This window comes from Montipora capricornis, unplaced genomic scaffold, assembly GCF_036669925.1.
Source record: "Montipora capricornis isolate CH-2021 unplaced genomic scaffold, ASM3666992v2 scaffold_417, whole genome shotgun sequence".
NCBI lineage: Eukaryota > Metazoa > Cnidaria > Anthozoa > Scleractinia > Acroporidae > Montipora > Montipora capricornis.
Genome location: NW_027180148.1, coordinates 502,501 through 517,500, shown reverse-complemented (window position 1 = coordinate 517,500; position 15,000 = coordinate 502,501). Strand labels below are relative to the sequence as shown.

At 38.6% G+C, this 15,000-nt stretch overlaps 1 pseudogene; it reads right to left on the bottom strand.

Annotated features, from left to right (window-relative positions):
- Positions 1–11,236: 11,236 nt before the first annotated feature.
- LOC138035513 (uncharacterized) lies at positions 11,237–12,299 on the bottom strand (annotated as a pseudogene).
- Positions 12,300–15,000: the final 2,701 nt, after the last annotated feature.

Sequence of the window (15,000 nt, the reverse complement as noted above, 5' to 3'; positions counted from 1 at the left end):
AACAACATATTTGCTATTAGTATTAGAGGCAAAAAAACCTTCCTATTTCATTCTGTGCGCATGCGTACAAACAAGCAACACACTGCATGAGATGAACCACACGCAACTAAATAAAATTCTTGCCGGAATTTCAGGAACAAACCCTTTCCTGAAGAACCTTTCCCTTGAGTAATGAAGTGTAAAATGGACAACAACCCTTTTTTGAAGCAATTCTTGACTAACGAGAATTAGTGAAATTTCCGTTTGTTGTTGTTGTTGTTGCTGTTTTTTTACCTGAAGACTGTGTAGAGTTGAGCTCAGATAAATGAAATCATAAATAGCCAGACTTTTAGTAAACACGGATCTATAGTTCCACTAAAGAGTTTCGATTCATTCTCTGAGTTTGTCAAACCCATATCCAACCAGAAAGAGTTAACAGAGAATTTGCCATTTGTTTCCAGTGTCGTGCACTGCACATAACATTATAGTTAGTAAAATATTAGAAAAACAGCTCACTTTGATATCAGACGGCGAAAAATGCAATTAATGTCGAAGTTTATTGCTTGTCACATAATCATTTTTCACCGCTTGCGTTGTTTATCCAATTGAAGTTCCATCCTTGAGCTCCATAAAGGTAAATTTTTGTTTAAGGATCCAATAAAACACCATTCGCATTTTCCAAGGGATAAAATCTACCTGAATCTATGCATTTCTATAACCCACTTAAACCTACAGGACTGTAGCAAAGATACTCGCAGAAGACTCTAGGAACAAAGAGAATACTTCGCAGGGGAGTGCCAAAAAAGACCCAACTACGCAGCTTTTCTGCAGCTGTCTTCCGACGGAGAAAAAAACCGAGAAATTCAACACAGATTTCGACTGGATTGCCATACATAGCAACCCAGTAATCAGACCTTATCTTAAATAGCGTTTTTTACAGTTCTGAGCTTAATGACCAGGCCTTAAAATGGCACCTAGGCTCGAGTTGTCCTCGTTATTATTCAAACGTCCCAGCTTTTCTTGTGTTAATGATGTTGTTCTCATTTTAAGTAGTAGGAATTTACATAAGAAAAGCAGTGAAGCTTTTATCAAAATGAGGTCAACTCAAGCCTCACTTTCATACAAAGGTCAGGTAACTATGCACACAACTGGAAATGGTCGACTTCGTTTCCAGGCTCCTCTCTCTTCCTTACTGAAGCAAGTACCCTGGTTGCGGCTGGTCACGTGTCTGCTCCATTTTGCAGATTCCAAAAAAAACAAAAAACTGAAGGGAGGGAAACGATGATTAAATCTTTGTCTTCACTGAACTCATTTACTGAGCCTGGAAGAAAGTGGAAATTAAACATCACTTGGCGCGATAATGTCTATTTATCTAAAACCAGACTGAAAAAAGGGACATTTCTGGGGACTGAGTGGAACGAAAAAGCCTGAAATTGAGTATTTCTGTGTCACTAGAGCGACAGGGCCTGGGTTGCAGTAGGTGTTAGAGAGGGATTATGGATAGTGACTGGTGTATTTAATCTAGGTAGAGCATGTCATTGGTTGAACTTTATTTATTTATTTATTTATTTATTTATTTACTTAATATATACACGGTAAAAAATTCATCAGGTACAATTCCAAAAAAGAAATTTGTAAAATTCTAAAATCTAAAATCCTAATCCTATTATTACATTAATTTACAAAATAAGCTACCTACAGACCTGATTTCCATGAATGCCGTTTATTTAAAAATTTTGATAGAGAAGGCGTTTAAATTGATCTATGAGACTAGATTCCCTAATGTTACGATGTAAGCTGTTCCAAAGAGTTGCGCCGCTGTAACTAAAACTATTTTTCATGTAGTTTGTTCTCGGAAACGGAACAACAAGTTTATTTGCCGAACCCCTCAGAGCATAGTTTGATACATTACGCGTTACAAATTTAGACGTGAGATATTCGGGAACCAGACCATTTAAAGACTTGAAAACCATTAAAGCTTTCTGAATTTGACGTTGAGAATTTAAGTCTTTCCAGCTGAGTTTGTCAAACAAGGATTTAACATCAGCGTCATAGCTCGATGAAGTTATCACTCATGCAGCACGGTTCTGTAGTTTTTGTAGCTTGTTAGATAATGTTTTACCACAATTACCCCAGACTAGGCTGCAGTAATCAAAATGGGGTTGAACTAGTGAGTTGTATATACTGAGTAAGGTTGATTGAGGCACAAATGGCTTAACTCGTTTAATGGCTCCAATTGCGGAAGCAATCTTTTTACACAGTTTATCAACGTGGAGATACCATGTTAGATTTTCGTCAACATATATTCCAAGTGATTTCACTGAGGAAACTTTTTCAATTGGAACATTATCAATGGAGAGTTCAAGAGTATCAGATAGAGTGCTTAGTCTTTGCCTGGATCCGATCAACATAAATTTAGTCTTTGTAGCGTTCAAAGTAAGTTTGTTAGACACAAGCCATTTGCTTCGCTTTTCAAGGTCATGAGATATACTAGACTGAATCAGATGTATATCAGAGCCAGCATAAGTAATATGTGTATCATCAGCATACATTCTAGGAACGCTGAACGATAGACAGTCAGGCAAATCATTAATATAAATTAGAAACAAAAGAGGGCCAAGGATCGTTCCCTGTGGCACACCGCATTTAAGAGTGGTAAAATCAGAGAGACAACCGTTAACGGAGCACCGTTGTGTGCGATTCGTCGAATATGATTTAAACCAATCAAGCGATGTCCCTTGAATTCCGTACTGATTCATTTTAGTTAATAGTATATCATGATCAACAGTGTCGAAGGCTTCTTTTAAGTCGAGGAACACTACGGCATTTACGTAGCCACGATCGATATTAAACGCCCAACTGTCAGTTGCTTCAAGAAGAGCACTAACAGTATAGTGCAAAGACCGGAAACCGGATTGTTGTGTAGAGATGATTCCCTCGTTACTTAAGAAGTTGTATAACTGATCGTACACAATCCTCTCATGATCAAACACTTTGGGGACAACTGAAATGACAGAGATAGGTCGGTAGTTGTTCAAATCAAGTGACTCGCCCTGTTTGAACAACGGAATCACTCTGGCACATTTCCAATCGTCAGGAAATATGCCAGACATCAAAGATTTATTAAACAGGTCACATAACGGACCTGAAATAATATCAGCACACTCACGAATTAACTTAGCAGCGATATTGTCTAACCCACTAGATTTAGTTTTCGACAATCGATTTAGATGAGTAAAAAGAATACTACTAGTAGTTGGACGAAAAGAGAATTTGTTGAAGTTTTCAGGAAAATTGTTTAAATAAGTAGACACTTCGTCCTAAGTAGAAGGTATTTCGCGGGCTAGTCTGGGCCCAATAGTTGAAAAATGTTCGTTAAAGGTATTGGAAATCTCGTTAGAATTACAGATACATATATCACTTACTTTGACTTTCTTTACCAGCTGGTTGTTCTGACGACGGGACATGAGGTGATTAATAGTTTTCCAAGTCCTTCGAGAGTTTCCTTCGGATTGAATAAGACTATTATGATAATAGGATGCCTTAGTGGTTTTTACATTATTGTTGATTTTATTTCGTAATTTTCTGTAATTAGCCCAGTCCGACAGTCATGAGGATTCTTTGTTTCTATCGCCTTCTTTTTAGCAGCATCACGACAGCGCATATCATTCTTCAAGACTGAATTAATCTAGGGTGGGTTATTCAATTTAGCACGTCTAGTTCGAATTGGAGCATGAGCATTGACAACGCGCAGAAATTTTGTTTTCCAGTTAGACCAAACCAAATTTGGATCTTCAGATTCATCGAAAGACCAGTCTTGTTGAGAGATTTCATTTCGAAAATTATCTCGATTAAAATTTCTAACATTTCTATAAGAGATGTAAGACTGTCCTTTAGATGATAAATCAGAAGAAAGTTTTTGATAAACATAGACGAGGCTATGATCGCTGATGCCAATATGGGAGACACCGGAACAGCTTACCTTATCTGCATGATTAGTAAAAATCAAATCGATTAATGTAGATGAGGATTCAGTAACACGAGTTGGTTCATTTATTAATTGATTGAGCCCATATAAATCCGAAATCTCGAGTAAATGACGAGTGTTTGCATCAGGTGTAGAAGAGGCCAAATTACAGTTTAAGTCACCCAACAAATAGTATTCGAGGTCAAGAGAATCAACCTTGTCGATAAATGACTCATAACTTGAAAATAAATCGCTAGGAGAACAGGGAGGTCTGTGGTAATTCTAGGTCGACACTGTTTATACGCAATTTTCGAAATCACCCCTAGTCAACAGTTGCTAAGGTTAATGACGGTTTTCAGTTTTGATGAAGCGCAGAGATCTTTAATGTCCGTCTTCAATCGAGGTAACAGTGATTCCGCCGGCACATATCTGAGAGACGTTTAGAAGCTGATATTCGACGAGTCACTTTGGTTCAAGATGAAGGCAATCGGAGACCAGTTTCGATTTAATATGGAGCTGTCTAACACGATAGAATAAGCCAAGACCCCTTGCCTGGTTAAGTTTTTCTTTTAAGTCAACGAATGTCTGGAGAAAGCAAACCTGGTGTCCTTCTGTCTTCCAAGTCTCATACCGGTCAATGACTAGTTGGCTGTCCAAGTCTGGTCGAAGGTGTAGTGATGTCCAATTTTGCTTTTAGTACTTTCATGACTGTTTTACCGATGATTGCCGTGACTGCTAATCATATTTTCTTAACCAACCATAGAATTAGATGATTGCCGTGATTGCTGATCATGTTTTCTTAACCAACCATACAATTAAGTAGGATCATTTTGCAATATTGGCAACTGGTCGATCAGACATGCATTGCAAAATTAAAGAGTTTCTGTTGATCAGTGATCTAAAGCCAGCCTTAAATGAAAACGTTGGCAGTGAGAAACTTAATCTCTATTATTAGCATATTCTTGTCGTTTTATGTCAATCAATTTCGTTAGTTCCCATGCCGTACAGTTGTATTTTTAAATTTAAATTTATCTCTAACTGAATAATAATCACTTCTGATGATGTATCTTGTAAAATACGAAACGTTAAGTTTATAAAAATTATGCATTTCAAGCAAATGTTTGTAACCGCTGTTTGCGTATTATTCCTATTGAGACTCGGAGAACTTGTTTTTGACGTTATTTTTGAATATTTAACATAGCGTTGTATTGAACCGCTTTTTTTGCCCACCTGAGATTATTAATCCCCTTTTCAGTTTCTTTGCAAATCTCAGGAAGAAAAGATTCATACTTGATTTGAGGCACGTTATTTTTTGTCTTTTAAGCAAATATAACTGGTGTGAAGATATTTCCACAGCCCTGAAGATCGTTTCTAAGATTTTTTTTGTCAGTTTTGTGACCTCAAGTCTGATTATATAACCACTGTGACATAGAAATTTTCCCTGACCGTAGAAAATTCCTAACTTTCTCCTGCGTTTTTGGGGACCGAAAAGTTCAAATATTTTCAGTTTGTAATTTTGCTTTTCAGCTCAGTTTGCGGCACTGTGTTTTGTTCGGGGAATACGTTTCCATTTTTCCCACAGGGTTTTTTGGTTTTTCGTATCCGGCAACGTTATTAGTTTGTATTTTCCTTGCTGTATTATCTGGGAAACATGATTTTTTTATTTACTTTAGGTTCGCCAATAGTTGTGGCTTTCATCCGATATTCACGAATGTAATGTTACGACGGCGTGCGGTTGAGACTTCAAAAATAAACCTAATGATATTTCTCTTGCGTCTTTTGCGTGGTGAAGCAGAAAGACCTTTGCCGTCCGTCGGTTGCAGAAAAAAATACTGGATGTCTTGTCAAATTAATGCGGATCACTTTTCAGACCTTTTCCAAGTGGAGCAGGCTAACTTGGTCAATTGAGCCTTCCAAGAACCGCTAGTGGAATATAAGTTGCCACTTCTGCTTGAAAGTCTCTCTGTAGAGAATATTCCATGTGTTTCTGTAGAAACCGCTTAAAGGACGCTACTAAAAGTCAACCCCACAAAAGCTGCCGGACCGGACATGATCCCGAACTTGCTACTCGAGGAGTACGCCGATATCTTGGCCTTCCGATTACGGAGATTCTAAATGCTTCTTATAGACAACACCGCCTCCCACCTGTGTGGAAAATGGCCGATGTCACACCAGCTGTGCCGAAAAAGAAACCAGTTCTGGGTCTGAAGAAATATTGAGAACTATTTCTGTTACGCCTTGTATCTCTAAAGTGGGAGAAGGATTCATTGTAGACGACTATCTCAAACCTGCTGTATTAGACGTCATTGATAGTAGCCAGTATGGGCCCGAAATCGTCAAGTACCTGATAAGCATGATGGATACATGGTCCCTGGAGACTAACGGAAACGAAACGACTGTAAGGACTCTACTCTACTATATTAGTCAACAAGTTACGTAATTTAGCCGTACCACGTGGTATAGTTAACTGGATCATTGATTTTCTGTCTAATCGATTTCAAAGAATCAAACGAGCAAAAGGTTTTTACTCCAAGTGGGGACTAGTCCCCTCCTGGGTACCGCAGGGTATCAAATTGGGCAAAGGCTTTTGGTATTCATGATAAATGATTTAGATGTAAACATTCCACATTTATGGAAATTTGTTGATGAAACCACAGTATCCGATGTCGTTGCCAAAGGGAATACCAGTAAGGGGCAGAGTATAGTTAATCAGCTTATTGAGTGGTCCCATGTGAACAGAGTGCAACTCAACCCCGATAAATGTAAGGAGCTCCGAATTTCGTTTGCCCGGAGCCCAGTTGAACTGGACACGGTTATTATCGATAGGAAAGAAGTAGAAGTAGCAAGTACCTCCAAGTTATTGAGACTTACTATATGTGCCAACCTTAACTTGAAATGTGCACATTGATGAAGTAGTTAAGAAAGCTAGCAAGCGATTTTATTTTTTTCTGAAGCATCTCAGTGGGCCGGAATTCTAATCCTTGAATATGATTCCTGATAACGAGCTCTTAGACGGTCCAGCTTTCTCTCATCCGGACCGGCTGCCCCGTCGGGAATTCGCGGAAAATCAATCTTCCATTTTTTTTTTTTTTTACTAGGGCGCCACAAAACGTTGGATTTTACCTCTTAAATTGCAAGTTTCCGCTTACTCACTAACCTTTGCAAAAACAAGAAAAAACATCAGCAATGGAATAAAAGGCCTGGTCATTCTTCAAAAAGGGCTATATAACAAATAGCCACAATAGTGGCAAAATAACGCCAATATTTTTGTAGTTGTCTTTTTATAAGGACTTTGATGTCTTAGCAAACTAGTAAGATCATTTGCAAAGTGCACAGCTGTCATTATTTATCAAGAGCGGGAGAAATAGCGACATAAATAAAATCATTGCTAGAACGTACCGGCTAATTAAGAATTCCTTCGATATCTTGCTATTTCCAATACTTGAAAAGTAATAACTCTTTTTGCCAGTAGCAAAAAACTTGTTTATCATTGTTGTTATAATTATGCGCTTCTTCGTCACAAAAATGGATACCCAATGCAAGGTGAAAAAGGGGTTTTCTTAATATGAAAAAATCAAAACTAAAACGATGGTGTGGAACGTCAGTTAAATGGAGGCCAATTAAGGTTCCAATACAATTCAATTGAAGAGCTAAAAGAGTTATCAATTACTGTTAAAATTTAATTTAAAGAACTGAGAGTCACTAATTAAAAGGCTATCCGTCTAAAAATCTACTACTCGATCTGGCTCAAAGTTTAGATTCCGTTCAAAATTTGCCATAACATAAGGTTAATTAATACAGGATGTCAGAAAACGCATTTCCTTCGTTCTTATTCTCTGTACCAGGAAACATCAAAATAGCGCTTTCCCGAAGCCCAAATTTGCCTGATTTCGCGATCGGCAAGACGTGAGCATAGTGGATCCAGTGACGGTTGGTTTCTCTGACAGTGTGCGAATTTTTGATCACTTAACTCCAAATCAGCAACAGATCTTTTACGAAGCCAAGAAGTTCAAGGATCGCCATATACTTCAATACTGCTGGGCAAAAAACGCCAACATCTACCTGAGGAAGACGAGTGAATCTCGGCCAATCAAGATCACGAAAATCGGAGATCTACAGCAGCTGCAGGAAGACATCGTATCTTCCTGAGTTATACCATTTCCCCAGCCAAACGCGAGCCCGAGTCAACCACAAGCCACGAGCCAACCTCGAGTCAAGGCCAAATGTTTTCATTTTTTTTTTTCATTTTTGAGTTTCATGGCCACAGAAACGCATTTAAAAGTTTGTAGTTAAGCTTAAGTTTAGTTCCTGCATACTTCGATATCCATTAATTTTCCTCACGGATTCTGACCTTTGTTAATTACACACAACTGATGCAGAAGTTCCATTTCAACGGCACACTGTGAAAATTGATATGGAATAAAAATATTTATAGCATTTCGTGCCACTGGAGCGCCATCTTGTGTTTCATACACAGGGTACCCATACAAGAAATATTAGATCCCAACCCATTCTCTCCGCGGCCTAGTTGTTATTTTTACTATTTTTACAGTGGTTCTTCGATACATAAGTTTGGAAATTTCATGATCCGTTGTTTGCAAGAAGCAGGTGCGACAAAAGCTGGTGACGCAAGCTCGTTATTCCAAAGAGCATTTTTCCTTGGTCACGAAGCAGATAATTACACTTGGGACATTGGGAAAGTAGAAAATTGGCGAGCATATTTCATGGCAAATTATTTCTACAAGCTTTTCATTGCTTTTCTTTGGCCATGAAATTCAAAAATGGAAAAAATCCAACATTTGGGCTTCATTCAAGGTTGGCTTGTCGCTCGTGGTTGACTCGGGCTCGCGTTTGGCTGGGGAAATGATATAACTCTATCTTCCTTGTAATCTACCAGCTGAGTGATTTAGTTTCAGTTAAGTATGAGCTATATTGACAATTTGAAATTAACTAAATGGCTTTTTCGCAAATGGCCGTATTATGATCTTAACTTTCTTTCCTATCATGGTCAATTTAATATTAATCTTTTACTGGATAACTTACCAACTAAGAGAAATCTTGAACACTGACTAACTAGTATAGTGACCTATACTTGTTTAGTCTAAACACAGATAGTGAGCTTGAAGTAAAAAAAAAACGTTTTCTGGTTAAAAAAAGGTTAAAAAAGAGTTGTCAAAGGTTTGGATTGGCTAAATGTAAATAAACTAACGCTTAATGTTAAGAAGTCAAACTTTGTTATCTTTCACCCAAAAGGACGAAGAGTTAATCATCAAGTTGAAATAAAATTAACAGACAACAATACTAACTCTTCTACTTACTTTGAATAGAAAGAGTATGTGAAACATTTAGGAATTTTGATTGATAATCATCTCACGTGGAAACCACATATTGACTATGTCACTACCAAAATTGGTAAAACCATTGGTGTCATCGCGAGACTAAGGCATTTTGTTCCTCAGAGTATCGGATCAGAGTACTTTGCTCAACCTTTATAGATCCTTAATCTTTCCGTATTTATCTTATGGTCTTATAGCGTGGGGTCAAGCTTCTAAATCAAATTTAAATAAGGTTTTGATGCTACAGAAACGTGTTATACGCCTTGTTTATTTCCTCCCGTACAGAGATCATTCTCTTCCTTTTTTTTGTGTCATCTAATACTCTACCGATTGAGCTACTTTACTTTGAAACAGTCTCCATCTTTATGCATGATGGTTCGAATGATACTTCACTGCGACGCCTTTACTCGCTCCAGACAAATACACTCACATAACACCAGATCAGCCTCTGCTGGAATTTTTATGTTAAACCGTCTCGATTAAACCTCATATGCGGAATTGTGTTGCTAGACTTGGAACTTTCCTGTGGAATTATCTGAGTACCACTACACGTAAACTTACTCGGAAGCAGTTTAAGAGAAAAATCCATAGTACACTTATGAATACCCTCGCTGTTGAGGATAATTATATCGATTCGGCATCTCTTCTTCAAATAACACGCGGTTTATGACATGCCTTCCTGTGTTAATTGCTCCTAGCTTGTGCCTGAAATAGCTAACTTTGCATGTTTATTTATCTATTTATTTATTTTATTTACTTAAGTATTTATTCATGTGCTGTATTAACCTTTTCGTTCATATCTTGTTCTAGACTCTTAATAAATTGATGTCACTGCACGCCGCGATTAACTACATACATACATACATACATACATACATACATACATACATACATACATACATACATACATACATACATACATATAGGCAATCTGAAGGCTGGTGTGGACCAGCCAACAACTTAATTACAGTCTATATTTATAAAACCTTAAATGAAAACAATATAAACTTGTAAAATTTAAAAACTAAAAATATAAAGAATCTGATTTTTGTGATATTATCAGACAGGCTTCTTTTTCGAATTGAATTTGTTCCAGTATCTTTGAGGCCTATCTAAGTTTTTGCTTACAAAGTTGATAGGATTCTAAACAATGGGCCCTCTATACCTTACACTATTTCTACCAATGTTCCTATTGTACCGTACATGCGAGAAGTGATTAATGAGCCTTAAATTATAATTAGTATTAGTGTTGCGTGTTTCGAATAGGGCTGTGAATTGATCAGGTAAACTATTATGATAGACCTGGTACATTATAGAAGCGATCCTACGCTTGTAAATATAGACTAGTGGTTTCCATTTTACAAGGTCAAAAACGTCAGTGTCAGGAGTTTCGGTAGGGAGTTTGTGGACTAGTTTGGCTGCTTTCAGGTGCAAATGTTCCAAAGAACAAATTTTTTCACATTTGAGCATAGGTTGAGCAAACATTGAAATGAGAATGAAATATAATACCCTTTGGAGTACTCTTTTGAAACATCAGCATGTTATTGCTCAGTGTCCGCCTTTGTAATTATTTATATATTCCTTTTAAGCTTAGTACTATGATGGGGGAAGTCTTTGAATGGAAATATTCGTTTGTGCCATGATCATGTTTATATGACTTTCCATTTCCATACCAACCACATTAAAACTTGCATGTGTGTTCTTTAATTTTCTTCCTATACATGGAAGGTTTTTCTTTTCTTTAAAGCATCATTCCTTCTTTCCAAAAGTCTATATATTTTAGATCCATTACACTGAATATTACCCAGAAAGGAGAAAAGATATCATCAAAATAAGTGCAGCTAGACTACAATTCATTGAAAGTATTGTTTCAGAGAGGGAGGCTCAATACCAAAATAAGCACTGGTGTTACTACCATAAAGGCATGTGATGACGTTACGGAGAAGTGCGCAGACAACATACATTTTACCGACGCTGCTAAGGACTATCTTCAAGTTCTTTTTATAGTCAAGAATCTTAAAAGAATTAATGACGTCACCGAATAACCATTCTACTGAAATCCGTAAAGCGCTCATAGCCTCGTTGTAATCCTGCATGAGTGGTGTAAGTGGGACACGACGGAACGGTGTTTGGAGATGAACCCGGAGAGGGTAGGCCAAATCTCCATAAAAGCACATAGCTTGAGCTGCTGGATTATACGCAAACTGTTGAAGGTCCCGCAGTAGTCCAGAATCGTTTAACATCCCTGCGTCGTGTTTACGCCCCTCTAGAAATGAAGTCGAAATTAACATCAAACATGAGAAGAGAATTTTCTTCTTTTTCTGGGGAGGGGGGTAGGGGTTTTATTAAAGTTTAAAACACTAGCTTTTCATTATAAACTCACCAACTGGTCCAAATAGGTTTCCAATAAGGCCATTTGGTAGGGACAAGGATTGGAATTTTAAGGCGTGGACCCTCTTGTGGCCATTGTACACAATTCGCTGACGCCCATTTGGTCTTGAAATAGGACGGACTGTTCCATCTACAAAACCGAAACAGTTCAGGGCTCCCTTTCCTGATATCGCATCTGCATAACGCTGCAAAGCCCCAGGATTCAGAAGATCTCGATTCCATTGTGTTATACGGTGCCCATGAAGGTCATAAATATAGTCGATGACATCATTTGAGATCAGGCTAAATCGAGGAATCAGATCGCTGAGCCTGCATGGGTAGGCAACTCGTTTGAGGAGTATGCATCGGCCTTACATGTCGTCACAAATACTCCTCTGTTCGCATTTACACACCGGTGGCAGTTGGAGGGCTGCAACAAGGCGAGGGAGATCGTGTTTCTCGACACGAAACTCTGCTTTGCACTCTGCGGAGTTCATAGAATCCAAATCAAACTGTTGATAGTTTTCATGGGGAAAATCTGGATTCTTTGAGATGAAACTATCGTGAAGTAGCAAAAACTCTTCATCGGAAATAACTTCATCGCCGTAGAGAAGTACAAGGAGGTCACGAAATTCTTTAAAAGACATTTTCTCTGGTGATTTTCACTGTAGGAAGAGACTCGTCCACGTACCGTAACCGGTTTGCTAAATGTTTTTGTTTCCCGCCGAAAAGCCGCCGTGGACGACGTTCTCGTTCCAGGGCCCAATGGGTCATACCAGTCCTCGTTCTCGTCATCGTCCTCATTGCTAAAGTTCGCTATTATTAAATTTTAAGACTACCGCAAATTTAGCTTTTTCTCAAACCGGAAGTCAAGTTCGTTTACGCATGCGCGGTTGTTCTGAAAACGAGAGCGAGGAAGAGCGAGGAAAAAGCCTTCGATGCAAACAACCATGAGGAGATTGTTATCAAATGTTCCAGGTTGGTAAGTGGGTTTTCTGGTCAGCTAACGATATGATGACGTCAGTCATCGGAAGTAACATTTCACTCCCTTGGCAACGTGCGAAAAACCCGTCTGTGGGCTCTTAATTTTTACATTAAATCAGTCCAAAAAGTTAAACCGCTTGGCAAAGGAGCCAGTCGTAATCCCCTTTGAAGTTTTAGAATTTAGAACTGTTCCGCATGCAACTTTCTTCAACTGTTCTAAATGCTCTGGATATTAGCAGGTCCGTGGTAGTTGCCATTACCTCCCGAGATTGTTTCTGTGCGTGGGGTGTATTGTCATCTCTTTAACCTTGCTCGTATTGAGGTCAAATAATCCAGCTCGCGCCAGAATTAAGTTGACCTCCGTTAAGTTCTCGCCTGACAGATGACATTCTCGCGGGTTGTTGCTGATATCATGTAAACATTCATGTAGGAAAATGACATTTTCGTCTCCCCTATTTTGGTCGCAGTTTCCCTTTATGATTATGGCAAAATAACAGGTGTTATCCCCCGCCGAAATTTACCTCAATGTCGTATTTAAAGTATCATACAGAATAAGAACGAAAGAAATGCGTATTATCATATGGCCTGCACACATGTCCAATATACATGAACTGAGTCGGGTCGTCAATTTCTGTTGACGGCCCGACTCACCGGATGTCGGGTCGTGAAGTTTAAAAAGGAAGTAAGATTTACTGCCGGAAGTCGAACTGCCTGAGGCAGCTTCAACTATCTCGACGGATCGTGACGATCCGATCAGGTCGTGACGACCCGTCATTTGAAAAGTCGACCCGACTTTTGGAAGTGTCAGGTGGTGAGAGAAAGAAAAACTTCGATGAACAAAGGAGGCTGTGCTGCTCAAAAATGTTGTATGCTTCGTTCTCAAAGAGTAGCCACTAAAATATCGATGTACGCGTAGAAAATTATAAACATCGACCAGAATAGCATTCACAAATGTTGCGAATATGTGTCCTTGATACCCTGACAACATGCTGTTCAGAAACAGCAATAATGACTGACTGTAATAGCGCTCCGAAATGTTGAATGCTTCGTTCTTAAAGCGCCGCGAAATCACCGGACACTTCCTCAAAACATATAGTGACGAAAATATCAATATACGCATAGAAAATTATAAACATCGTCCACAACAGCAATCACAAAGGTTGCGAGTGTGTCCTTAATACCCTGACAACACGCCGTTCAGAAACAGAAATAATGACTGACTGTAATAGCGCTCCGAAATGTTGAATGATTCGTTCTTAAAGCGTAGCTATGGAAGTGTCAGGTGGTGAGAGAACGAAGAACTTCGATGAACAAAGGAGGCTTTGCTGCTCAAAAATGGTGTATGCTTCGTTCTCAAAGAGTAGCGACTAAAATATGGATATACGCATAGAAAACTATAAAAATCGACCAGAATAGCATTCACAAATGTTGCGAATGTGTCCTTATTATCCTTATACCATGTTGTCCAGAAACAGCAATACTGATTGACTGTAATAGCGCTCCGAAATGTTGAATGCTTCGTTCTTAAAGCGTCGCGAAATCACCGGCCGGACACTTCCTCAAAACATATAGTGACTAAAATATCGATGTACGCATAGAAAATTATAAACATCGTCCACAACAGTAATCACAAATGTTGCGAATGTGTCCTTAATACCCTGACAACACGCCGTTCAGAAACAGAAATAATGACTGACTGTAATAGCGCTCCGAAATGTTGAATGACTCGTTCTTAAAGCGTAGCTGTGGAAGTGTCAGGTGGTGAGAGAACGAAGAACTTCGATGAACAACGGAGGCTTTGCTGCTCAAAAATGTCGTATGCTTCGTTCTCAAAGAGCAGCGACTGAAATATGGTATAGGCATAGAAAAGTATAAAAATCGTCCAGAATAGCATTCACAAATGTTGCGAATGTGTCCTTAATATCCTTATACCATGTTGTTCAGAAACAGCAATAATGACTGACGGTAATAGCGCTCCGAAATGTTGAATGCTTCGTTCTTAAAGCGTCGCGAAATTGCCGTACACTTCCTCCAAACATCCAAGCGTAGCAAAAATCGCAGCAAGCTTCCTAAAAGCATCAAAAATGGTGAATGGTTCGTTCGTTCGTAGCGAAATTAATACCCAGACAACATGCTGTTCAGAAACAGGGATAATGATCGTTCATAAATGCGAGGATCATAGCTTAACTTGAAAACAGTTACTGTTTATTAATTTATTAATTTAAAGAACGACAACTCCTATGATACTGCAACGAGAAAGTGGCTGCTAACACGGAAACAAAAATGCTGGGCAAATTCTTTCCCAAAAACTCCATCCTTAATTCACACAGATCTAGAAGCAATGATATTTGCAAAATCATTACT